Raw genomic sequence first — 25,040 nt, 5'->3', positions numbered from 1 at the left:
CAGGATATACAAGAGCCTGGTGCCCAAACAAAGAGACAGCACAGATGACGATGTGTACGCCCATGCCCTCGACGACTTAAATGAGCACTACCGACCCACTGTATGTGTGTCAGTCGACAGATTCAATTTCCAGCAGAGGAAGCAAAGGTCGGGGGAGTCGATCGAGGAATATGTGGCAGCTCTGAAGAAACTAGCGACCACGTGCAGGTACAAAGAGTGGGAGGAGGAATTTATCAAAGACCAGATAGTGATGCACACCTCCAGCACAAACGTCCAAGACAAGCTATGGGCGAGCGGAGACACCACACTCAAGGACGTGATGGTTATCGTCAAGAGGGCAGAGCTGGCACGTAGGTGCGCCGACGCTACCAAGAAAGACACAGCACCTGGCGCCATGGTGAACAAAGTATACGAAGAGGGACCACGGAGAGACCAGAAATACAAGGGCCCGGAAAGGAGAAGCCACAGCAAGGGGCAAAGCAGCACTGGACAGCAGGGACGACAACCCAACAATGACACGAGAAAGGCGTGCTACAGGTGCGGGAGTTGGTCGCACGAGGCACACGACAGGAGATGTCCCGCGTTCAGGGCTAAGTGCTTGCACTGTGGCATCATCGGCCATTACGAAAAGGTGTGCAGGAAGAAATTGTCGAAGAATACAGTGCGATACGTCGACCAAGAAGAGGAGAATCAGGAGCAGAGCCAGGATGAAGAGGTCGTCACAGTCCTGTGCATTTATGATCAGATACTAAGCGTGGAAGGGAAGAGGACAACAAAACCCATACTGAAAATGAAGATGGGTGGTATAGCCGTCGAGGTGGTGGCGGATACCGGCTCACCCTTCACCATAGTACCAAGAGCGGTGTGGAACGACACCTTCAGACCCGTACTAGGACCAGAGTTGGAGAAACTGGATATCCGACCAGTCACATATAATGGTGATCGTATCCCCATGGCAGGGTTCCGGCTCCTAGAGTTCGAGTTCAGAGGTCGTTCAGCGATGTGCAAACTATACGTCTCAGAGAAGGGACCATCCGTACTGGGATGGTTGGACCAGGGTGACTTGGGAATAAAACTAGACCCAGGAGGTAAAGAACAAATCCTACTCACCGAACCAGACACCTGGCCAGACTTGAAGAGATGGAAGGAGAGTTATCCAAAGGTATTCGGAGGCACAGTGGGGAAACTGGAGAAATTCCAACACAAAATCATACTCAAGGAGGACGCCAGTCCGGTGGCCCACAAAGTAAGGAATGTGCCGATTGCCGTAAGGGAGGCTGTCCAAACAGAACTTCAGGACTTGGAAAAGAAAGGGATAATTGAGCCTATCACTTGTGCAGAATGGCTCGCACCGCTGGTGGTAGTCATGAAGCCGAATGGAAAGGTCAGGCTCTGCGTTGACCTGAGGGAGTTAAATAAGAACATTGTCGTGGAAAAATTCCCTCTCCCGAGAATAGAGGAAATGCTGGCAAGAACCAGAGGGGTCAAGTGGTACTCCACCATCGATTTGACCTCCGCTTACCACCAAATAGAGTTACACCCAGACAGCAGGAAACTCACCTCATTCATCACCCCGTTTGGCTGCTACCAGTTCCGCCGCATGCCGTTCGGACTGGCCTCGGCAGCCGCCGTGTTCCAGAAACTAATGCACCAGTTGTTTAAGGACATAACGGGCATACAATACTTCCAGGACGACATCCTGGTGATGGGGCGAGACAGAACAGACCATGATCAGAAACTGGAGAAGGTACTGAAAACATTGGAAACCAAAGGCCTTACGGCTGAATGGGCAAAATGCCGACTGGGCCTGGAGTCGGTGACCTATTTGGGCCATGAGATTGGGGCCCAAGGCATCACGCCAAAGGCAGGAAACGTGAAGGCAATCGCTGAGGCTCCGCCACCCTCCAACAAAGAGGAGGTAAGGTCGTTTTTGGGCATGGCGGAGTACTACAGCAAATTTGTGGTACACTTCGCTTCCAAGACACACCACATGAGGATGCTGACCAGGGAGAACACCAGCTTCCAATGGACACCAGAGGCACAACGGGAGTTCGACACGATCAAAAAGGACGTCACAGGAGCAGTACCTCTGAAGGGATATGACCCACAGGGCGTTACTGTACTCACGACTGATGCCAGCGATAAGGGGCTAGGTGCAGTCTTAATGCAAGATCGTGGACAGGGGCTGATGGAGACGATCAGCTTCGCGTCCCGGACATTAACAGCCACAGAAAGCAAGTACAGCGTAATTGAGAAGGAGATGTTGGCTGTGGTGTGGGCCACATCGAGATTCCGGCAGTTCTTATGGGGGACTCGATTCTTGCTCAGGACTGACCACAAACCCTTGGTGAAGGTATTAACATCTTGTGGGCACGCCAATGCTACCCCCAGGATATCAAAAATGACATTGAAGTTACTCGAGTTCCGGTATGATGTGGAGTATATTCCTGGAAGTCGGAATCGGGTGGCAGACTACCTGAGCAGGGCGGCAGCAATGGAGCCAGGCGAAGAAGATCCCACGAGCCACAGTGAGTTGGTGGCCCTAATAGAGGACCAGGAAAAGATTATCAGCCACCAGGAGTGGATGACTGAATATGAGGAGGACGATGTCCTGAAAGAAGTGAAAACCAACATTATCAAGGGCTGGCCGGACAAAAGACACGTGGCTGAACAGGTCAAGCCATACTATGAAGTGAGAGAGGAATTATCAGTAGGAGATAGAGGAGTGTTTGTATATAGAGGGGACAAAGTGATTCCCCCAAGGAACTTAATCAATAAACTACTGGACATGCTACATGAGGGTCACCTCGGCATTGGGAAGTTGAAATTAAGAGCGAAACAGAACTACTGGTGGCCTGGCATGGACATGAGAGCAGAGAGGCATGTCAGGGAGTGCCCCCAGTGCCAAGGGGCCGACAAAACGCTAAAACCTTTGCGTCCCGCACTGGGACAGTTTGAGATTCCACAGAACCCGTGGGAGGAACTATCCATTGACATATTAGGGCCCATCCTTGACGACCAAGGTACGCAGAAATATGTGTGTGTGCTCATGGATCAATACTCCAAATGGCCGGAGGTGAAGGTGGAGGAGACTATGGACACCGAGAACATCCTAAGATTCTTGTCAGACACGTTTGTGAGGGAGGGCATTCCCAAAGCCATCCTCAGTGACAATGGCCCCCAATTCACGTCCGACAGATGGAACCAATTCATGCAGAGGAACGGCATCACGAGCAGACACACAGCCATCTATCATCCGGCCGGAAATGGTCTGGTGGAACGTTTTAACAGGGTGGTGATGGGTGCTGTTCAAGCTGCAATCTCAAGCAACAAGGACTGGGAGAAGGCCATTGAGAACATGGTATGGGCTTACAGAATAACCCCAACGGGTACGGGATATAGCCCGTTTCAGATTCTGAGAGGGCGCGAGCCTTTCACCCATGACAATCGGGTCTGGAAAGAGAAAGTTATCACTAGTGAGTGGTCTCCTGCGATTGTACGCGCCAACCTAGAAAGGGCGCAGTCTATATACACCAACTACTACAACAAAAGGAAAAGTGTGAAGGGATCGAGATTAGAGCAAGGAGAGTGGGTCAGAGTGAAGCTGGCCACGTTACAGAAGAAAGGTGACAGTAAATACAGCAGGCCCATGCAGGTCAAAGAAGTGTATGATCGGGCGGCCTTACTCAGTGATGGGAACGTATGGTCCCAAGACCGCATGGCCAAGTGTAACAAGATCTTACGATGGAAACAGATGGGAAATGACTGGGAAGATGGAGATGAACAGGACACTGAGCCGGGACAAGAGGCTGAGGTGCAGCGAGAAGGTAGAGGTGCTGCAGATGGACTCACTGAGGTAGGAAGTGATGGTGATCACCAAGGCACAGAAGGGGAGTCACGGAGGGGGAACTCCGACGGAGTGGCAGCTGGAAGGAGAGAGGAAAGTAACGAGGAGGTGCAAAACCGAGGCCTCCCGGAGAACACTGCCAGAGTGACCCGGAGTGGTAGAACTGTGATAAGGCCCTCCAGGTATCGCGATTTCGAAATGGACAGTGAACTGTAAGTGACTTTACTGTTGTATGAAAAAGGGGAGATATGTAGTGGCGCATTCTAGTTGATGCACGTCACGTCATGACGTGACGTGCGGCGGCCATCTTAGAGATGCGCGCGCATCCTGGCGATGTGGGCGCGAGTTCCGAGCGGAACACAGCGCCGGTTCGGCGCTCTTCAGTTAGGAGTGTAAAGCATATATTAAAGAAGCGTTTACCACCAACAGAGGCTCAGAGCATCATTGTGGCAACACATTACATTCTCTTAATTAGGGGTGTTTGCATATTTTATCCCACCTGAGTATTCCGTCGAAAACTGTATACTTCGGCCTCTGCGAAAAATGAAGAAGGCAAGGTTTCTCTTCTACCCCTGTAACGCAAAAATGATAGGCACCTTCTGAACACATGTATATATGTGGACAGCCATATGGAACACACCACAGCAAGGCCAAGGAAATCTTTAATTTTCGTGCTACACAGCCGCGGCCCGTGCAGGTAAGGGCGGTAGGACCGGGTTGGGGATTTCGACAGACACCGAAGGAAAATTAATTATTTATATAATTTTCCCTCGTGGTCGTCTGTCCAATACAAATTGTCTGGCCTTGCAACTTTGCGCAGTTCTACATTTAGGGGCATATTTATCATACTTTCACACAGCGCAATGCTGCAGCCATCTTGCCGTGCAGCTTGAAAGGGAAAGAGCAGGAATGAGCTGCATTTAACATCATAGGGAGCATTTCAATCCTTTCCTCTCGCTGGTGTACTTTTGGCGGCCTATCCCAAAACGCAGGCACCCTTCCCCCATGATACAAGGGTGCCTGCTTTGTTAGCAAGATTGTTTTTTGTGCAGAAAGAGACACCTTTCTGCACAAAAAACAATATTGAGAGGCATTTTCCTCGTTCTATGTGTGCTGCAGCAGCAGCACACATAAAGATAAAGAAATAAATATATTTCTCCTTGTTACACCTCACCTGGGGAGGCGTAGTATTTTGACACATTCACCAGCCTACCACTAAGGGTAAATCTGGGCAGCCGCGGCCGGTGGTGGGAGTACCTGCCGGGCGGTGATAGGGGGAGGGGCAGGGTGGGGGGTAGTAATGTATGGATTACGGAGTTTAACAGGTAAGTAAACATATAAATAATAAAACAAATTTCGTTACGTGCACTGCATCACCAAATGCGAAGCAGTGCGCGCAACAGAATTCGTTTTTTTAATTTATATGTTTACTTACCTGTTAAACTCTGTAATCCATACATTACTATCCTCCACCCTGCCCTTCCCCCTCCCCACGTCACAGCCCGGCAGGTACTCCCACCAACGGCCGCGGCTGAATCTGGGAATGCGCCAAAATCCACGGGTGGGTCCTTAGTAACACCCAAGCTACACCAATGAAACGACTCCCTGGATAGAGTAGCACAAGGCAGCAATTTGTGCTACCTTGCGTTACTCCAGATTTATCAAGCCATGCAGGGCCATGCAAGGTGGCCTTGCATGGGTTGATAAATCTGACTTTAGTGTTGCGTTGCCCTTGTACCCCCTTGAGCGGCGCAAGGGTGACCCAACACTATGGTAAATATAGGCTTCAGTGATTCAAAAGGGACCTCTGGAATAGGGATGTATGTCGTTACAACGCATACTTGTACAACGCATACCTTTACAACGCATTTTCTACAACGCAACATCCATTACAACGCATTCCATTACAACGCATGCCATTACAACGCATCTCTAAAAACTACCTTTACAACGCATTCCACTACAACGCATACTACCTTTACAACACATACCATTACAACGCATACCATTACATTGCATATATGGTAAGTATTGGATAGTGTAGGGTTAAAATTTACTATTCTAACTCTAGGGGGGTGCAACAGTAGGGTAAGTGTTGGATAGTGTAGGGGTAAAAATTACTATTCTAACTCCAGGGGGTGCAACAGTAGGGTAAGTGTTGGATAGTGTAGGGGTAACAATTACTATTCTAACTCCAGGGGGGTGCAACAGTAGGGTAAGTGTTGGATAGTGTAAGGGTACTATGTGTTGTAAAGGTATGCGTTGTAATGGTATGCGTTGTAATGACTGCATTGTAATGACATGCGTTGTAGTGGTATGCGTTGTAGTGTCATGCGTTGTAATGGTTGCGTTGTAATGGCATGCGTTGTCATGGATGTTAAGTTGTAAAAGTTTTGTTGTAATGGTAGTGCATTGTAAAAGTTGCGTTGTAAACGTTGTTCCCCCTGGAATAGTTATAGAAGCCAAAAGTAACACTACTAAGACTAAGGTGTGTCCTGATATCATCTGAAAAGAATTGTATTGTATTGTAATTGCATTTATATAGCACTTACTACCTCTGGCGAGGCATCAGAGCACTTTTTCGGCGAGTAGCACGCTACTCCGGAACCCATAAAGGATTAGTGTTGAACTAGTATAGTGAAATATGAAAGTAATTTGAGTGGTGGCTGGTTAGTCAGTTATTTGGATTCAGAAGGATGGCAGAGGGATAGAAGAGGGAAAAAGGTTTGCATTTATATATAGTGCTTGTTACCCCTGATGGGGTGTTGAAGCGCTTTTTTAGTGAGTAGCACGCTACTCCAAAACCCATAAACGATTAGTGTTCAGATAGTATAGTGAATATGAAAGTAATTTGAGTGGTAGATATGTTAGTCAGTTATGTGGATTAAGAACGTTAGGGGAGGGATTGAAGAGGGAAAAAGGTTTGCATTTATATAGTGCTTGTTAACCCTGATTGTGTGTTGAAACACTTTTTTGGCGAGTATCACGCTACTCCGGAATCCATAAAGGATTAGTGTTGCATTAGTATAGTGAAATATGAAAGTAATTTGAGTGGTGGATATGTTAGTTATTTGGATTGAGAAGAAGAGCGGAAGGATAGAAGAAGGAGAAAGGTTTGCATTTAAATAGTGCTTGCTACCCCTTATGAGGTGTTGAAGCGCTTTTATGGCGAGTAGCACGGTACTCTGGAACCCATAAAGGATTAGTGGTAAATTAGTATAGTGAAATATGAATCTTGAGAAGTGGACATGTTAATCTGTTATTTTGATTGAAAAGAATAGTGGAGGGATAGAAGAGTGAATAATGTAGACTTCTTTTTTTTGGGAGGTCATAGCAGTTGGAGGCGGCTTGGGATGAGTAAAAAGGGATGTGGAGTGGAAGAGTCAGAAGGAAGAGTTTAGAAAGGCTTGCTTTGGGGGAACGGTACAGTAAAAGAGGTGTCACATGATGCAAGGAGTTGTAGAGTAGGGGAGAGTCTAGAAAGGGTTATTCTGGGGATCATAGTAGTGGTATGGGGGTTGGGATGAATGAGAAGGGATGTAGAGAATATATTGATAGAGGTATAGGGTGAGAAATAGGGTAGTGCATTGGAAATAGTAGTAGAAAGAGGTTTGAGATGAGTCAGAGAGTTGAGGTAGAAGATATATTGAGAGAGGCATGGAGTGAGAAATAGGGTAGTGCATTGGATATGCTGAATTAGAACAAAGTAATAAATATGTAGATCCATAAGTACATGGAAAGTATATAGATGCATAAAGGAAGTAGGTATATGTAGATTAAAGATATTTATAGAGCTATAGGGTGATCCTTAGGGTAATGCATTGAATATGCTTTCTTAGTAGAAAAAGTAATAAATGTATAGGTCCAAGTACATGGAAGGTATATTATAGATGCATAAAGGAAGTAAGTATATATAGATGCATTAGATAAACTCTGGTTTTCAAGTGTTGTTGTAGTTAAAAAAAATATTTTTAAACCTAATTAATCTACATGTTTATACAAAGAAATACACATATATAGGTACATATCTATAGCATAAATAGATGCTTATATACAGAGGAATATGCTGTATGTTTCTGTTTGCGTATGGTGCATATGTGGGGAAGAGCCAATTCTTGAGTAGTTTTTTCTGAAGATAAGGTGGTTGTCTGTAGATCTTATGTTGAGGGTTAAAGAGTTCCATAATTTGGCTACTTGAACAAAGAATGATGTGCTACCCATGTTTTCTTTTTTTGTGTCTTGGGATTTTAATGTGAGTTGCCACTCTAGAGCGGAGGCTCCTTTGCTGAATGTGTTTGGTGATTTTATTCCTGATAATGAGCTGTCCCATTCCATGTATCACTTTGAGAGTGATACAAAGCAGCTTGAACGTGGATCTTCTGGCAACCGGTAACCAATGCAGGGCTTTCAAGGCAGGGGAGATGTGGTCTTGTGTTTTGATATGCCAGAGTAGTCTGGCAGCTGACTTCTGAATCTGTTGTAGTCTTTTCATGGTGGGTAAATCTGATCCGTGGTAGAGGCTATTGGCTTAATCTACCAGTAATGGTAGTATTTAGAGAGTAGGGAAGAAAATACACAGAGAAAATGTAAAACATGCACCGACACTCATATAAAGTTGTATCCCATAATCTCTGACCAGCCTCTGAAGGATTGATTACTGTCCTATCCTCTTCACTTGAAACGTACACATTCGAAAGGCAGAGTAAATAGGCTATCAATCGGTCTGCATACTATGCAAATGTGGGGAATATGATTCATAAAATCCCATAATTTAAAAAGATTAAGAAGTGAGATGAATTGTGCTATTCTGAAATATTAAACCAGTTGGAAGTTAAAAAAAAGATATATTTTAGCATATTATATAATATAAAAAAATAGGCAAGAAATAACATACCTTATGATCTGCAACATAGCCGCCTGTTGTGTTCTCTTTATTTAAAAATACATAAATATATGTGTTTATCATATTGTAGTTGCTTGTAGTGTGCTCTCTTCGAACCCATCCATGTCCCTGAGGACGAAACCATGTGAGAAGACTTTGAGGTTACATGATAAAGGTTTCAGTTAGAGAATTCCGAGTCTGGCAGTGAGTTAGACCCATGTGGCAGAGGCAGGAATAGAATGGTCTGACAAGGCTAGAGGGAACAACAGCGAGGCCAGTGCTGTCATCCAAGTAGAAATTTTGACTTGGCTACTAATGGAAAATCCTGAAGATTCTGGGGAAAATGCTAAAATTAGAGAACTGACCACACATGGAATTTACAACTCCACAGGAATTTTCCAGATTAGTATCCAACTCATTAGCAGACCTTAGCATTTCAAATTTCAATGATCCCTCCCACATTCTGGAATACTATGTATGAGTTTCTCTCTCTACACTCCAATTAAAACATTGTGCATCACTTTGTATCATTTCTCCAGCTTGTTAATGGTAATTTGGAAATATTGCCTCAAAGAATAAGAAATCAAAATAAAGTTATTAACTTACTTGAGAATTTTCTTGAACGTGCGAGCCCAGCTCAAAGGGGCTATATTTCCCACTACACCAATGTGTCTGCATTTATTTTCAACATTCTTGCTCCCCACTAAAATATTTACTGCACATTAAAATAACTAGCATAAAACATAATACTTCCCTCACACAAAGCAGTTGTAGCAGTAGCATAGTCTGTGTGTCGTGGGCACTAGAACAAGGAAGGAAATTAGCCTTCTAACTACTGTATGAATGAGAAAATACAGCAATAATCAGGGCTATGTGGGCCCCTCAAACTTCTGGGCCTTGGTGCCAATGTACCTGATGCACCAGAAGAAGCTACCCTCCTGATGTTTAGCGCAGGCATCTGCAGTTCTGTCTAGCTATACAAACTAGTACAATCCCATCATCCTCTACACAAGCCTCCCTAACTCAGAACAGAAACAATATAGGCATCCGCATTACCAGACTCCCCAGGACACACAGTATATAGTACAGCAGGCTTCTCTCACATACACGACAGCTACAGCAGTCAGATGCAGCAGCCTTGACCACACAATTTCATGGCGAAGGCATGATTAGTAAAGGGATGTGTGGTAAAGATCACACCGCAGCCCCCGTCCAGAGCCCTAAAACCCTGGCCCGTGCCCTTTAAACAAATAACAAACCCCAGAGGCCTAAAAACTATCCCTACCCCTAAAACCACCCGAACTCCCTTCCCCTGAGCCCTAAAACCCTGGCTCCTGCCCTATAAACAACCTGAATCCGCTGAGCCCCAAAAACGACCCCATGCCTAAAACCTAAAACTACCCTGACCCCGTCTGCCTTGAGACCTAAAACCCTGCCCCCTGTCCTATAAACAAACCTGCCCCCCAAACCTTAAAAACTATCCCCACCTCCAAAACTACCCCTACCCCCAAAACACTGCCCCAGCCCCACTTATAAGTTAATGTCATTTCCAGTTCCTTTCTCTTCCACGCATCTAGACCACGTACTTCCTTAACCGTGCATATGCGTGGTTAAGGCAAGTGTGGTTGCGCTTGCCGGGAAACAGCATGAGTGGCTCTGTCCATGTTGTAAAGGCTGTTTCCCGTTTTTGGCAGCTATTCTCTTGTTTCTCTTACCTGAATTTGTAACAGCTTTATAATGGCTTGGGAACGGAGTATAGGTGTTTTAAGGCCTGATTTGCAAACAATATATATCCACAGAGAGATTTGCAACCACCTTGCATAGATGTTGATTCACTTGTTTTTGTAATTCACAAATGTTCATCAGGGTGTATCTGGAAACCAGCCACTGTTGCAGGCTTTGGGATGTAGTCCTGATTTTGTAAAAAATTGTTTTGCATTTGTATATTTGCTCTTCAGTCATTTTTTCCTTTTTTACTCAATGAAAATTTTACTCCCAGAGCAAAACCCCCTCCCCTTTTATTTTGCTCAAGCATAAAGGAGTAATTGTCAACATTTTCTGGGGTGGGAAATGGTCAGAAAGGAGTTTTTGATTACCTACAAATGCGTTACTGTATTAATGTGGATAAACTCGCAGGCTTTCATTGCCCCATCGTAAGTGCTCACTGCCCACCAACTTCCGGCCTCCGAAGGAGATTTACTCACCTGTAAATGTTAAGTGGTGGCCGACACAATAAAGAGGTGGTGGGGCGGGTGGAGGGATTGTGGGGGAGCGTAGGAGAGGGAGTGTGCAGGGGGTTAATAATAATTGGTTTTTTTTTTAAATCCACTTCCCTTGGGCTGCGGCTGTGTCACGCCTTTGAGTTCTCTTCCTGGTCCTGGCTCCCTGCATACACTGGGAAAGGCTCCCTGTGCAATCCCCACACTGCTCTCCTGCTATGAAAGCAGCGCAGGGATTGGTCAGAGCAGGCTGAAAAGACACTTCGCTCAGACCAAGGAGTCTGTGGGATTTCTACAGCCTGGCTGTTCAATGTATCCGGGCTAGAGAAACCTAAGTGCACATATGTGTTTGGCTGACCAAACACATATGCGCACATAGAGAGTGCACATAGCACTTCTCCTCCAATCTCCCATGCCTCTACCCCACTGCTCCCTGAACGCGCTGGCTCAGACCCAGCAAATGAAAAATAAAATGATTTAGGTAATCGTTTTATTTTTCACCCGCTGGGTCGGAGCCAGTGGGGGGATGCTCCTCCGCCATTGCAGAGGAGCCGCCCCTCCTCATGTTCTCGTTTACCTACCTCTTTGCTGCAAGCCTCTACCCCTTTGGAAAGCTAGGAAGGGTTCAGCTTTGTTTCTTTTCTAATATAGATTTGCCACAGGGGAAAGGATCTGTGATCTTATTTAATGACACATAGACAGAAGAACAGTAGAAACTATTTGCTGATAATAAAATGCAACATGTTGCCTATGAAAGTAATAACTGACGGTCGATTCACAGAAGGATCAGGTAAAAAGTCAGACATTTCTTAGTGCTGCACCTATATTTTGAGTAAATATCTTTCTAGAAATATTTAAAGAGTTCCACAACTGTTATTAGGAATCGAGTACAATCACTTATTCACAAGAGGACTGACATCTATAATCCTTGATACACCTTTCACCTATCTTGACCATCAAGTTTGGAATTTTTACTCTCGAATGCCCATCACGAACACCTATTTACTCCTTGCCTTCCCAGAAGTAAATCTCTAACTTTCTATAGGTTAGGAAACTACAAGTAACAAGTATACTAGTTATCAACCAAAGATACTCGTTTGTGGATATTGCCAACTTTTACATGTGGACACCTAGTGGAACATCCTCAATCACATGGCTGTGAGCTAATTTGTGCTCATGAAGTTCCATGATATGGGCAGAACTTCCATGAATGATGAAACCCCCTTCATGAAGGTAAAATCTCACCATTCCTCAATCTTTGAATTCAAAACAGAATTTACAATCGTAAATATTGCTGCTTGTTCAAATTAGACAGGGCATAATTTGTAAAAAAAAAATGACAGGCCTTCATCAAGAAACCTCAGTAGCCTGCACCACCTATTGGCTCTGCCAGCATTGCCAATGACAGTACCTACACAACTAGTAACCAACACTGCTACGTAGGTGACAATTCAGACTATTCTTGGCCCACAAAGCTATCAAAAATGGCTTGAGCAGCAGGTATTAGTTCCTTTAAATGTATACTGAATTAATAAACAATTGCTTTTCTGCTAATCTCAAAATTATTTACACAACGTCACCATGGGGCAGCTGTCATAAGTGCAAGTGTTGACAATTACCTGCTGGTGCCGAGCACCGGAAACCACCTGCTCAAATTAAACACTGATTAGATGAAGTAAAGAATGCACAAATGGGACAGAAAGAACGGTCCGATTGAGATTTGCAAAAATGTTCAACCCAGCCCTACATATTTCTGACAGTCTCACTCTTTCTTCCCATCCATCCATTCCTTAGCTATGTGTCCCTCTTTACCGCTCTCTCTCTCCGCTGTCTCTCCTCTGCCTGCTGTACTTAAACTCAGGAGGCAGAAGGAAGTGACAGAGGTGTCAGCCCTGGGCCCTTAAAAGCCAGCCTCCAATGGCTCCTGCCCTCCCGAGAAATCCCCAATGGGATACAGGTCCAGTCCAGCCCTGGGGAAGATCGTGTATGAAGGTAACACATGCAAAAGGTCACGTGATAAGAGAAAGGAATCTTGCATTACACAGGGACCTACAAATGTTATTACACAAATAACATCATCATTAGTGACCCTGTTGCAGCTGTTGGTAGTACTGCCTTTTACATACATGATGTAAATATTTAATGCACCACAGTGAAATACCTGGCTGTGAGTAGGGTGTAGAACCAATCTTAGTCCCCCAACCCATTTAAGAGGCAACGAACAGGCCAAAAAGCACTAGAAATAAATGTACATATAGCCAGCCATGTAAAAAACACTATTACTGTATGGCCTTATGTACAGAAACAATGATATCAAAGGAGCTTTTGAAAAGACAATATATATAATACCACAGGCATAACGAAAAAAGGAGTATCAAGACTGATTGGCGTATAGGTGCGTCCAAACTGAGATGGCATAGTGGGGAAAAGAACAATGGGTTGGGATGCTACCCTGATCCTTTGCCAGTGTTAGTCTTATTGCAAGCATTCCTCCCATCACCTTTTACGAGTTTGATGTAAAGACCTAAGTGACATGGGTATGCCTAGACATGGGGCTGTGCTCACTGTGCCACTGGAAGCCAAGCTACCCCTGTCTGATGAGCCCCAATCAGGGAGAAACCTGTCTTGAGTACCTTGTGTTCCGATTCAAGGAGGATCTGGCCTGTCGGTTCGGGACAGACTGTTCCAATTGGAGCTGGGTCAAGACTGATTTGCATATGGACGGGTTCAAACTAAGGTGGCATGGTGGGCAAAAGAACAATGGGTTGGAATGCAACCGCGAGCAGTTGCCTGTGGTTAAACTCATTGCTAGCATCCCCTCATCACCTTTTTCAAACAATAAAAGCAATAAAGGAAACATACTTAATCAGTTAGTGAAAGACCACTATCCCGATCACTAAGCAGCTAACCACGAGCAGCAGCAGGGTCACAGGTATCAACCACAGAAAGGGCCAGTACCACCACTGATGAGGAAACACTACATTGTAGTGCCTTTACAAGGCAGTCAGTACCACCATTGCAATGTTACCACAAGTTCCATTACAATGCAAGTCATTACAATGGCTTGTTTTAAAGAATGCGTTGTTGGACTGGTGTTGGATTTTAAGTCCAACACCTTCCTTAATGATACACTGACTGGAGTTGGAATACTAATTTTAACTATTCCAAAGTCCAACCTTTCCCTAAAGCAAGTTGTTATTATGCCTTGCATTATAATTGAACTTGAGGTAACAGCCTAGTGGCGGTATTGACTGTGTTGTTAAGCCACGAGTAGTTTTGGCATGTGTGGTAACAGATGCTATTCCCGCTGATACGTTGCAATGGAACATTGCAAAACTATCACAATTAGGCAGCAACAAATGCATGTCCCGGTTGTGCTTCTATAGCTTTACCTGGCCCGGGCTGCAAGTGCCGTTCTGCTTCCCTGGATCCTTGCTGACCACTCGCCTGCTCCCCATGTCCCTCCCGTGTGGCATCCCAAGGACAATGTCTGAGCAGCTTATCTATTCTGGCTGTCATTGTGCACTGTCACCTGCTCCCCCGTGTCCCAGGCGTGAGGCTTCCCAATGACACTGTTTGAGCAGCTCTTCTACCCATGTTACTCTTTTCTCTGGGCCTCTTTCTGTGCTGCCTCCGCCTTTCCCTTCTCCACTATCCTTCCGGCTGCGACAACCCTATTCTTTTGGTGTGGGTGGGTGGGTTCCAAGGCGATGAGGTGATGGTCAGCTGTGGCCAAGAGGAGGCCCATGCCCACTTTTGAACTCCTTGGCCCCCACGCCCTCCTTCCTCTATTGGGCGGTTAGTAATTTCAAAAAGTGCGCCCAATCGTCACACATCCTTTACGCGGGCTTTTAACCGTGGTGGGTGCTTCCGGTGTTCCCGCCAGCGGTAGAGGTTTCCTGCAGGCCCCTGTGTGGTCTGGCTTTGCCTCCAGGGCTGGACTGGGAACCACAACCAGCCCTGGCAAAGTGCTCGGCCGCCCCCCCTCCCACTCGGGGGGGGGTTGGAGGTACCGCCGAGCTCTTTGCCCGGGCTGGTTTTCGGCCGATTTTGGTAGAGGGACGATTTTGCAGCTACCAAAACCGGCCCCCACTCGTGCGGCGCACCGGGGGATTGCCCGGTGCCCGCTATGGCCAGTCCAGCCCTGTTTGCCTCCCTGGCCTGCATCGCTAAGAAGGGCAGGGAGCATGGGAACAGACAATGTGATAGGGCATTTTACTATAATAGGGTCCCGAACACTGCCTGGGCTTCTATCATCAGGGCCATATTTACAGGGCAAGGTGATGCTATGAGGCTGCCATGGATGCCATCTGCAGGGGCCGACAGAGTAGCACACAGAAAGGGTCAATTGCCACCGGAGGGGACAGCAACTTGCCACTTTTCTTACCGTGGAAAAAAATCTGGCGCTGCTCTCTACTTGTATCCTAGAGTAATTTGATACTGATAACATTAACAGAGCCAGCACTCTATTTCCTGAACAGCCAAGTCTGCACATCCTGCCAGACTAGAAGCTGCTGCTACTTTAAGAAGTTTACTGCTTGTATATTTCTGAAACACGTCGCTTTATACATAGACCACGTACGATTATTTTTACCATTATTATAAAGCAAGACAATGCTCATTATTATTATTATTAGCAGACATTAGCCCTATGCACCAGAACCTACTGTGTTATATTTGCTGTTGCGAAATATGAAAACTGCTCTGGTTTAAATATAAAATAAGTTCAAAGAAGCTGAAGAAGAAAGAAAAGACGAGATCCTGGAGGTCACAGTGACAGTCTGAAAATAAGGATTACCACATGTGCGCCGCCATGTTTCTTTGATTTAAACAAGGAGCACAAATGCGCGCTTGCATTGTAAAAAAAAAGAACAAACGGCCTTTTACGGTTATGTGTTGGCGTCACGAAGCCCGATGTTCAAGCTCTAGCCACCTAAAGTGAGTTTAATTTAGCTTTTGGAAAGGGCCACACTTGCACATACAGAAGGCTAATTGTTCCATTGCAATGTCTGCACACTGCAAGGCCATTGTGTGTGGGGAAGGCAGGAGCAGTCAGCCAGTTGACGGGAACGGAAAGGTCAAAGAGCCAATGGCAGCCTTCATAACTTCTTGAATATATTAAGCATTAATATTCCCGTTGCTCGGTCGCCATATCATAGACTGTACACAGATTGGAAAACATGCACTTTAATGCTTGGGTTGTGGTTGTTTGGCTCATGGTGTCTCCTATCCTTTTCACTTCATTTAATTTCCTTTGTGTTTTTTAGTAGGCACACTGGGGGGCATATTCACAAGAAAAAGTCAGAGCGCGGAGCTGTGCCAAATTTGGCAGTATTAGAAAACAATGGTCCATAGACTATAAATTATGAATACCACAATTTGTCGGTGCTTATTAATCAAGAGTGTAAGAATCTCCTCCAAATTTGGCAGCGCCACGTGACAACATTGTCAAAATACAGGGATGCACCGTATTCTCAAGAATATAGCGCACCTCTGTGTTTCCCCTAGCACTGGCACAAAAAAAGCTGCCGAGCGCCAGCGCAGGCACCCTGTTGCTATGTTGCAAGGGTGACTGCCCTGCATGGACGATTGTTTATGTGCAGGAAGGGACACCTTGCTGCACATAAACATTAGATAAGGGCGATTTGCACCTTCTACGTGTGCTGCAGAAGGCAACGCACATGGAAAGAGCAAAAAACGAGGAGGAATTAATAATTTCTCCTCATTGCCCCATTCCAACGCCTGGTATTCTATGGCGTTAGTTTTTGGGGCTGCATCAACCTTGTAAATCTGAGGCAGCAGCAAAAAGCAATGGGTGTTGCGGTGGAACACTCACAGCGGATGTACGTTGTTACAACGCATGCTTTTACTACGCATGCCTTTACAACGCAGGATTTACAACTTGCGTTGGGGGGTGCTGGATAGTGAATAGTTTAATTTACTATTCCAACTCCAGTCCCCGTGGATAGTAGGGAAGGTGTTGGATAGTTAATTAAACTATTACCTATCCTAGACCGCCCCCCAGCGCAATTCGTTGTAATGATTTGCGTTGTAAATCCTGCGTTGTAAAGGCACTGCGTGGTAAAAGTTGCATCGTAAAGGATGTTTCCCCTCACAGCAACACCCATTGCACACCCTTTTGCCTCAGAGGCCTGTTTCGCAAAGGGGCATATTTACTAGGTGGTGTTAAGCCATCCAAAGTGGCTTAGCACCACCTTTTAAATATGGAAAATGGCACTGCGCCACCGGAGGATCAAAAAAGTGACCCTACGGTAGTGCTGAGGGCTTGTAAATATGCTTCTCTATTTTTAAATTTTCAGTGGGTTCTGTAACTAACAGGCAGACTACGATATTGGACGGGGTGGAGGCAAAAAAGTAAAGAAAACATGGAAGTTGTTCCAGTAGTTGACCAAATGTTAAGAATTCAGGGACTGACAAGCATGGACGGGTCTGCTGCTAGAGCACTCTTTGACCTTGAAATCACAATTGGGAACCTAAGAAGGTGGGTTTTTCGGGGTGCATGAGATGGTTACAAAGTGAATACATGAGCTTCGTTTGTGGCGATGCTACACAATAATTTGCACTATTTCACATAATCAAGGCAATATAGGGGGATCCATGGGGTGTGCATCAGACCACAGTCACTGGAGTATCTAGTTCCATAGAGGCCACCGGCAGGCACTGAAAGAACTTCATTTATAGTTGCTAGTCCACAAGGCACTAAACAGAGAGTCCTTTCCTATATGGCCACTGCCTGCGGAATTCTAGACTAGTCCCACTACAATATCAGGCAACCAACGAAGATTCCAGACACAAAGAGGCTGCTAACATGCTTAGAAAACCTTTGCTAATTCAGCCACAAGACCACGAAGAGTCCACTGAAGAGTCTGGCCCGCAAGGGCAAATGTGGAACAAACTAGAGTTTTATTATTTTACCCACTGTACTGCCAGTCATCCACTGCTGGGTCTGATCCATCCGGAGTATTGGGGCACCTTCTACAAAGAGTTAAGAAAGGGACCTACTAGACAGATTCTGGAAGAGTAAGGAGAACGAAGGGGATGAATTTAATAGTGGAGTGCCCTCAAGTGAAGAGGCATGCATAGAGCTTGCCTTTGTACTCAGACCTATTTAAAAGCTCTAGAAGTTGTAGAGGGAGTGGAAGAATACCCATAGCAGGTAGTGGAAGTAACTGGAAAAGAAAAGGTAAGGAAACAGTAGGGAAAGAGGACTGAGGATGGCCACGGGAGTAATGAAAGTGGGGTAGACAATTCAAAGCCATGTAAGTCACAGGTGGGTGCGGGTAAAGAGCCAGGTCAAGAGGGACGAGGACCAAGGTGAAGAAAATGTAAGCAAGAAAGCAAAAGAGAAAAAAAGGGAGGCAGAAGGTTTTTATAGACCAGCACATAAAGATGCAGTGAAGTCCGAAAAGAGCATTGGTCAGATGCTGAAGGAGAAGTGTCCGATGCAAGGGATAGACCTATTCTGTATTTGTTAATAGTCTCTTTTTGGGTGTGGGGTGTGGGGAGGGGGAGGGCAATGGTTAAAAATATGACAAAAGCAGTATTTCCACAGCAAAGGTTATGCTGGTAGTACAGATCAGTAGACCAGCCAGGAGTAGGCATAATGTACATGCTTGCGTCAGTGCAGACGGTGTGTCACTACAAGCAATCACTCATTTGGCAGTCCCCAAAGAGATGCAAAACTAATAAAGGGAACCTCACCAGGGTAGACTGTAACCCATGGAGTTTGCATGGCAGCATAATTAAAGAAGGACTAGCAGTGCCCTTAGATACTGTGATTGAAAAGGTGGTGGAACTCATCCTCTTCAGCCTCTCAGATTACTTTGGGTCCCTTACAAAAAGACAGTTAGAGGACTTGCACAGCCAGGAATCTGCATTCACCAGAGAGCACTCGGAGGCACTGAAGGAAAAATTGTAAAGAAAGCTGGGGTGGGTAGTGTTACAAAAGGGGATGATGGACGGAGCGTTTGAGCAAATCAAACACTCCCCCCCAGTCAACTGATCTGGGTTTAATCCATCACCATTCTTTAGCCCACTCAGCCACCCCATTTCAGACATGGCTATATGCAAATCAGTCTGACCCTGTGCCTCATGGGAACAGTCCAGCCCGAAATGCCAAGCCATGTCTTCCATGGACCGGAAACAAGCATCCTGGGACCGGTTTCGGATTCATAATCCTCATCAGCCAGGCTATCTTGAATCCAGTGGCCAAGTGAGCAAGGGACTCACGTCTGAGCATACCTTGCCACACTTAGGGCGAACAAAGCGATACAAAAGGGGATGATGGACGGGTGGGTAGTGTGGCAGGACTGCTCACTGCTTTTTCAGCATTTCAAGGCGTCACCCCTGGGACTACTTTCAGGATGATGTATCACAGGGGCATCCAGAGGTCAAATCAATAACTCACCACTAAAACAGTGAGAGTAACTCTCTTTTTCATTCTGGGTATACAGTTTCACAAAGTAAAACACATGGTGAAAGAGAGATGGGGTAAAGTCCTTACGGGAAAAAGTTGGCATCTAGCCTTGTTGTCCAGTTTTTACTGGTTCATCTATTAAGCTGTGACTTGCCAAACTTTACAGCTGAGGGCGTCATACTATTGTAACACATGTATGCACAGAGTGTGAGAGTCCTCTTGTGAACTGTTCAACAGTCTCGGGTCCCTTTGAATTTCAGAGAAATGTAAATTACCTTTGACCCAATTGTCTTGATAGTTATTAAACTGGAGTATATCAACCAAAAATCTAGTCTGTTTCTTGAAAAATTCAGAACCATTAGGGGTGCCATCTTGTGCTTCATCACTTATAACCCAGCTACATGTTTACAAAGGAAAGGCTACCAACAAGCCTTTTTCTATGCACAGGTTTAGAGGTGCAATTGGAAAGCAATATAGGTCATCCTCCCCCACTACTTCAAAAGCATGAAACAGGACCTACATGTTTAGGATGTATTATTATCCAAATTTAGTGGCACGTGGATATGGAGGGATGCGAATCTCACCGCTGGAAACATGGAGCAATACTGGGAGTTGGCAGGTAGCAATGGCTTTGGAGTGGTACTGTAAGAAGTCTAGGGGTATATTCATAAGGAAATGGTGTATAGCAACGCTAGGGCAAATTTTTGCAGCGCAGCACTATGTCATTTAAAAAAGATGGAATGCGGCATATTCACAAGAATGTATCCCTGTGTTTTCCCTTGCGTTGGTGCTAAAATATAACTGCCTAGCGGCAACACAGACACACTTGCGCCATAGTGGAAGGGTCCCTAGGTTGCAGGGATGATTTTCTACAACACAGGCACCCTTGCACCATGGTGTAAGGGTGTTTCTGTTGCAGGGAATGATTGTTTAGGTGCAAGAAGGAATACCGTCCTGCACATAAACAATCTTTAAAGACAATTAGCTCTTTCTATGTGTCCTGCAGAAAGCAAAAAAAGTACGATGGAGGAGAAATAAAAGCATTTATCCTTGTTGTGCTAATCTAACGCCTGGTTTTGCATGGCGTTAGTTTTTGGCGCTGCCTCTGATCTACAGATCCTCTGAGGCAGTGTCAAAAAGCAATGGGTGTTGCTGTGGAACACCCACAGCAACACTCATTGCATGCTCCTTTCACACAGAAAACTCAATGAAAGGATATCATATTTACAAAGCAGTGTTCAGCCCTGCAAAGTGGCTTAACGCCGCTTTGTATAAATAATGCAGGGCAGTGCACCAACGGAACGTAAAAAAAAGTGACTTTCCGGTGGCGCAATCCCTTGTAAATATGCCCCCTGGTGAACTAAGAAGTAACTGGATTGTTGAAGGTGGAGCACATGGTCGTTATCTTATACTCAAAATTAAAATCGATAATACAGTTTTACACTTGATTAATGTTTATGTTCCATCAAATGATAACCCACATTTTTGGTCCCTCTTTACATCTGAAGTGCTCAAATTAGGTAATGCTCTGCTTATTATTGAAGGTGATTTTAACTTAGAATGTGACCCCTTGATGGACAGAACTTCTCTAACTAAATATCAACCTCTCAAAGCTTTTTATTCCCTCAAATCCTTTTTTAAAATGACCAAACTGGTAGATATTTGGCACTTGCATCACCCAACAGATAAACATTTTACTTTTTGCTCTAACCCTCATAATTCCTATTCCTGAATAGAATATTTATTAATATCATGTCAATTAATCCACTCAATTTCTGACATAATTATTCATAATACCGATATTTCCGATCATGTGCTCATTTCTTTTGTTTTGCAACTTAACTCCACTCAACAATCTCAACAAAGATGGCGTATGAACGTGAATGTTGCCCTTAATGAAAATAATAAACCAAAACTTTTGTTTGCAATACATGACAATTTTTCTTTTAATCCAGGAAGCTCTCCTTCAATTGTAAATCGTTAGGATGCATTCAAAGCATATGTCAGAGTTGTAACCATATCTATTATGGCACATGATAATAAGTCATTTAACTCTAAATTTGAGGATTTAGATAAACAAATAGCTAAATACAAACACCTCTTTATCACATCTAATGATATCAAGTACAAAATACACCTACAAAACTAACTTATGAATTAAAACTCTATTAAACAAGAGGGCTTTCTTCCAAATTTCTAATAATAATGCTACATTTTGTTTCAGTGCTAACTGGTCTGGAAGGCTTCTAGCAAATTGTCTTTGTATTAAAAAAAGTAAAATTCTAATTAATGCAATATATTGTTCAAATAGTTAAATTGCATTAAGTCACAAAGAAATTGTCAGTGAATTTTTGAATTATTTTTCAACTTTATACGGTAATTCTCCATCTATTGATACTCCTCATATTGATACTTTTCTATCGCTTGTAGAACAAGGTGTGGATAGTCCACCCCCCACAATTTAATAGCAGTTGGAGGAGGGAGAAGAATACGTTGGGGTATGATTGCACAATCTCCAGAAGAAATGGCCACTATGCATAACCGTATTATTCCCTTCTTGGAAAAGGCAAGCCTTACCTCTGAAAGTAACGGTTATATAGAATCTCAAGAAGAGTTAGGGAAAATCACCAGGATCTGGTTACAACCTTGGCGGAGTTCTTTTATAGTACTAAGCCTAAAAAAGGTAAACAACATAGAGGAAGAAACCCATGGTACAATAGGGCATGCAGGGATGCAAAGAGTGACCTGTTGTTAAGTCTCAAGGGGGGGGAAAGTAAATGTATAACGGAAGCAAGGGCATTTTTGAAAAAAAAATCTTTTAACTGTAAAATCTGAATGGGAGCTTGAGAGATGGAAGTCCATTAAGAAAGCCTTAGATGTTAAAGATTCTAGAGGCTTTTGGAATTTGGTCAAGACTGGAAAAACTGAGGGGAGGTCTGCCATGTAGCCAAACCTTGGGGAGGAAGTCTGGCGAATTCATTTTAAAGCCCTGTACTCTAGTGTACAAAATGGTCCTAGTGAGACAAGGATATTGGCTAATGCTCAACCCCTTCACTTTTCTGGAGATATATCTCCTTGTACATTGGCTGAGATTTCAGCGGCCCTGACCAAAGTACTACCCAACAAAGCATCTGACCTGGATAGGATCCCTGGGGACCTTTATAGAAGCTAACAGGTAGTGTGGGCCCCATATCTCCAGACCCTTTTTAATGCTATCCTCCATGGTAACTTGGGCAGGGGCCGAGATAATTCCTATTTTTATAAAAGGTTCCCCCCTAGGACCTATAAACTACAGGCCGATTAGCCTTATTGACGTAACACAGAAGATGTTTGCCCGCGTTTTACTAGGCAGACTTCACTCATGGATGGATGACTTTAATATTTTAACTCCCCTACAAGCAGGCTTCAGGCCCAAAACCTCGACCATAGATCAGCTATTTAGATTTCAACTGATCTATTGCAAACACATAACATCGGAGGGTGGCAGCCTCTACTTTACATTTGTGGATCTTAAATCTGCATTTGATATGGTAGATCGCAATCAGCTGTGGGGCCTATTGCTTGACATGGGAGTCCCAGCTTACCTCTGCCATCAGCTTAAACGCCTCCATGAAGGCACTTTTGCTAGGGTAAGATTCGGCAAGAACTAACCGCTCCCTTTGCCGTTGAGAAGGGGGTGAGACAGGGCTGGGTGCTTGTGCCAACCCTTTTCTCACTCTTTCTAAACGGGTTAATATAGGACCTCCTTGCCGTTAAAGATATTGACTCCCCAAGACTTGCTAACCTCAAAATCCCGGCCCTGATGTTCGCGGATGACACGCTGCTCCTCTCTAAAACACATATGGGGATGCAGCGTATCCTAGATGAATTTAGCCTGTTTTGTAAGAAGCCTAACTTGGAGGTAAATATAAAGAAAACCAAATATATGGTCTTCAACGCTGATTTCACAAATTGTCCACACCCCACAATGGCCCGTCACCATAGTGGGGAATGGGACCGCCCGCCATAAGGGCGGGGGTGAGATTAGGATGTGCCCGGCACAGTGGCGGGCACATCCTGTATTCACAGCATTGTGGCGGGTGGTGCTTTCTGCACCGCCCGCCACAATGCTGAAAATGCTTTTCACCATTTGCATAATGAAAGCGGCAGGCACCGCGCTGTGCGTACTGATTTCATTATGCAAAGTACCCCCCCGTGTGCACCCCCCTACTGTCCTTCACTCTGGGGACCCGCAGGGGACCCCAGAGTGAAGACCGCCTGCCTTTCCGTGGCGGCATTGCCGCTACGGAAAGGCTTGCCTCACAGCCCATTGTAATATGGCGGGGGGTGTCTTACTGACACCGCCACCATGTTACAGGTTTTCCGCCCCGGCCGCAAGGCGACCGGGGCGGAAAACAGGCGGGCTGTGTTTTTCACCGCCGCCTTCCCCTCCGCCATCCTAATCTGGCGGAGGGGATTTGGGCTTGCGATGTCGGGCAGTTTGCCTCCGCCAGGCCGGCGGTGGCCACCGCCAGCCTGGCGGAGGCAAACCGCCCGACATCGTAATGGACCCCTAGGTTTCTTGAGAGGGTACCCATATTCGACTACCTGGGTCTTACGCTAAATGATAAAATGGGGTGCGGACCACATATCCATAAGGCGAATCTAAAGCTAATTCAGGCCACTGGGGGGATTTTAAAGGTACATAGGAGTTGCGCCATAAAGGTTATAAGCCCACCTGTAGAAATCTATACGGTCCAAGCAAGGGGGGCATCAATGTAGGGTGCTGAACTCTGGGGTCATTGTTTAGCTAAATTTTTACCTATCACAGAAAACAATTTTATAAGACAACTTTTGGGGTTGCCCAAAAGTACCCCCCTCAAATCTTTAAGGATGGATCTGGGTATCCATCCTATTGCAGACCTCATTGCTTCTCGTCCACTCCTCTACTGGCGACAGCTATGGAGCACGCCAGAATTAGAATACTACAGGGAGGAACTAAAAGCTGTCATGTCTACCTTGGGGGCGCCTTGGGGGCGGGGAATACATTTCGCGCCATAGGGAGGGATGACCTATGGTCAACACCAGAGGAGGCTTGTCAAGTCATCTCTAAAAAGTCATTGGCAATTGCTTTTAAAGATTATAACATAGCACACATTTTGCAGACAGTAGACTCCTTTAGCTTGACTTCTGGGTTCTTGGATGCAAAACAACAATATAATTTGGAGTTAGTGCTGGATTTTATCCAACCATTTGCAGCAAAAAAACAGCTTCTGCAATTTAGGCACGGGATGCTCCCACTTCATGCGTTTACAAATAAGTGGGCGGGCGCTACTAAACAACTTTGTCCTGGGTGCCTAGTAGCAGAAGAAACTGGAATACAAGTTTTATTCTTCTGCTTGGCATATAAAAGTCCCAGATCTAAATGGGTCATGCAACTGTGTAGAAATTTAGGGATAAGCAATTATAGAGAATTTTACAGGGTATTAAAATACGATACTCACCCAGTTTTTGTTGTTGCTAACTCCAAAATTTAATTTTGCTATGTGGTGTAAAGATAGACGGCTATTGACAGATTGATTAAAGAATTAAGCCAATTATGTATTCTTACGACCATTACTGTGTTCCCAAATTGGTAAAAATCCAGGCTGTGAATTTCTTTTTAACATTTTTTTC

General features: G+C 44.9%; 1 long non-coding RNA gene across 3 annotated transcripts in view; it reads right to left on the bottom strand.

The window, feature by feature from the left end:
• LOC144753267 (uncharacterized) overlaps positions 1 to 25,040 on the bottom strand; it is a 297,387-nt gene that overhangs the window by 254,161 nt on the left and 18,186 nt on the right. Inside the window, exon 1 of one of the 3 annotated variants that reach the window (XR_013594276.1) lies at positions 8,742 to 8,840. The exons of the other annotated variants lie outside the window; for them this stretch is intronic. This is a non-coding gene — a long non-coding RNA (uncharacterized LOC144753267). Of the gene's footprint in view, positions 1 to 8,741; positions 8,841 to 25,040 lie in introns of those variants that run through there. 3 annotated transcript variants of the gene reach the window in all.

Source organism: Lissotriton helveticus, chromosome 5_1 (assembly GCF_964261635.1).
Source record: "Lissotriton helveticus chromosome 5_1, aLisHel1.1, whole genome shotgun sequence".
Classification (NCBI taxonomy): Eukaryota; Metazoa; Chordata; class Amphibia; order Caudata; family Salamandridae; genus Lissotriton; species Lissotriton helveticus.
This window is presented reverse-complemented; position numbering and strand designations above follow the sequence as displayed.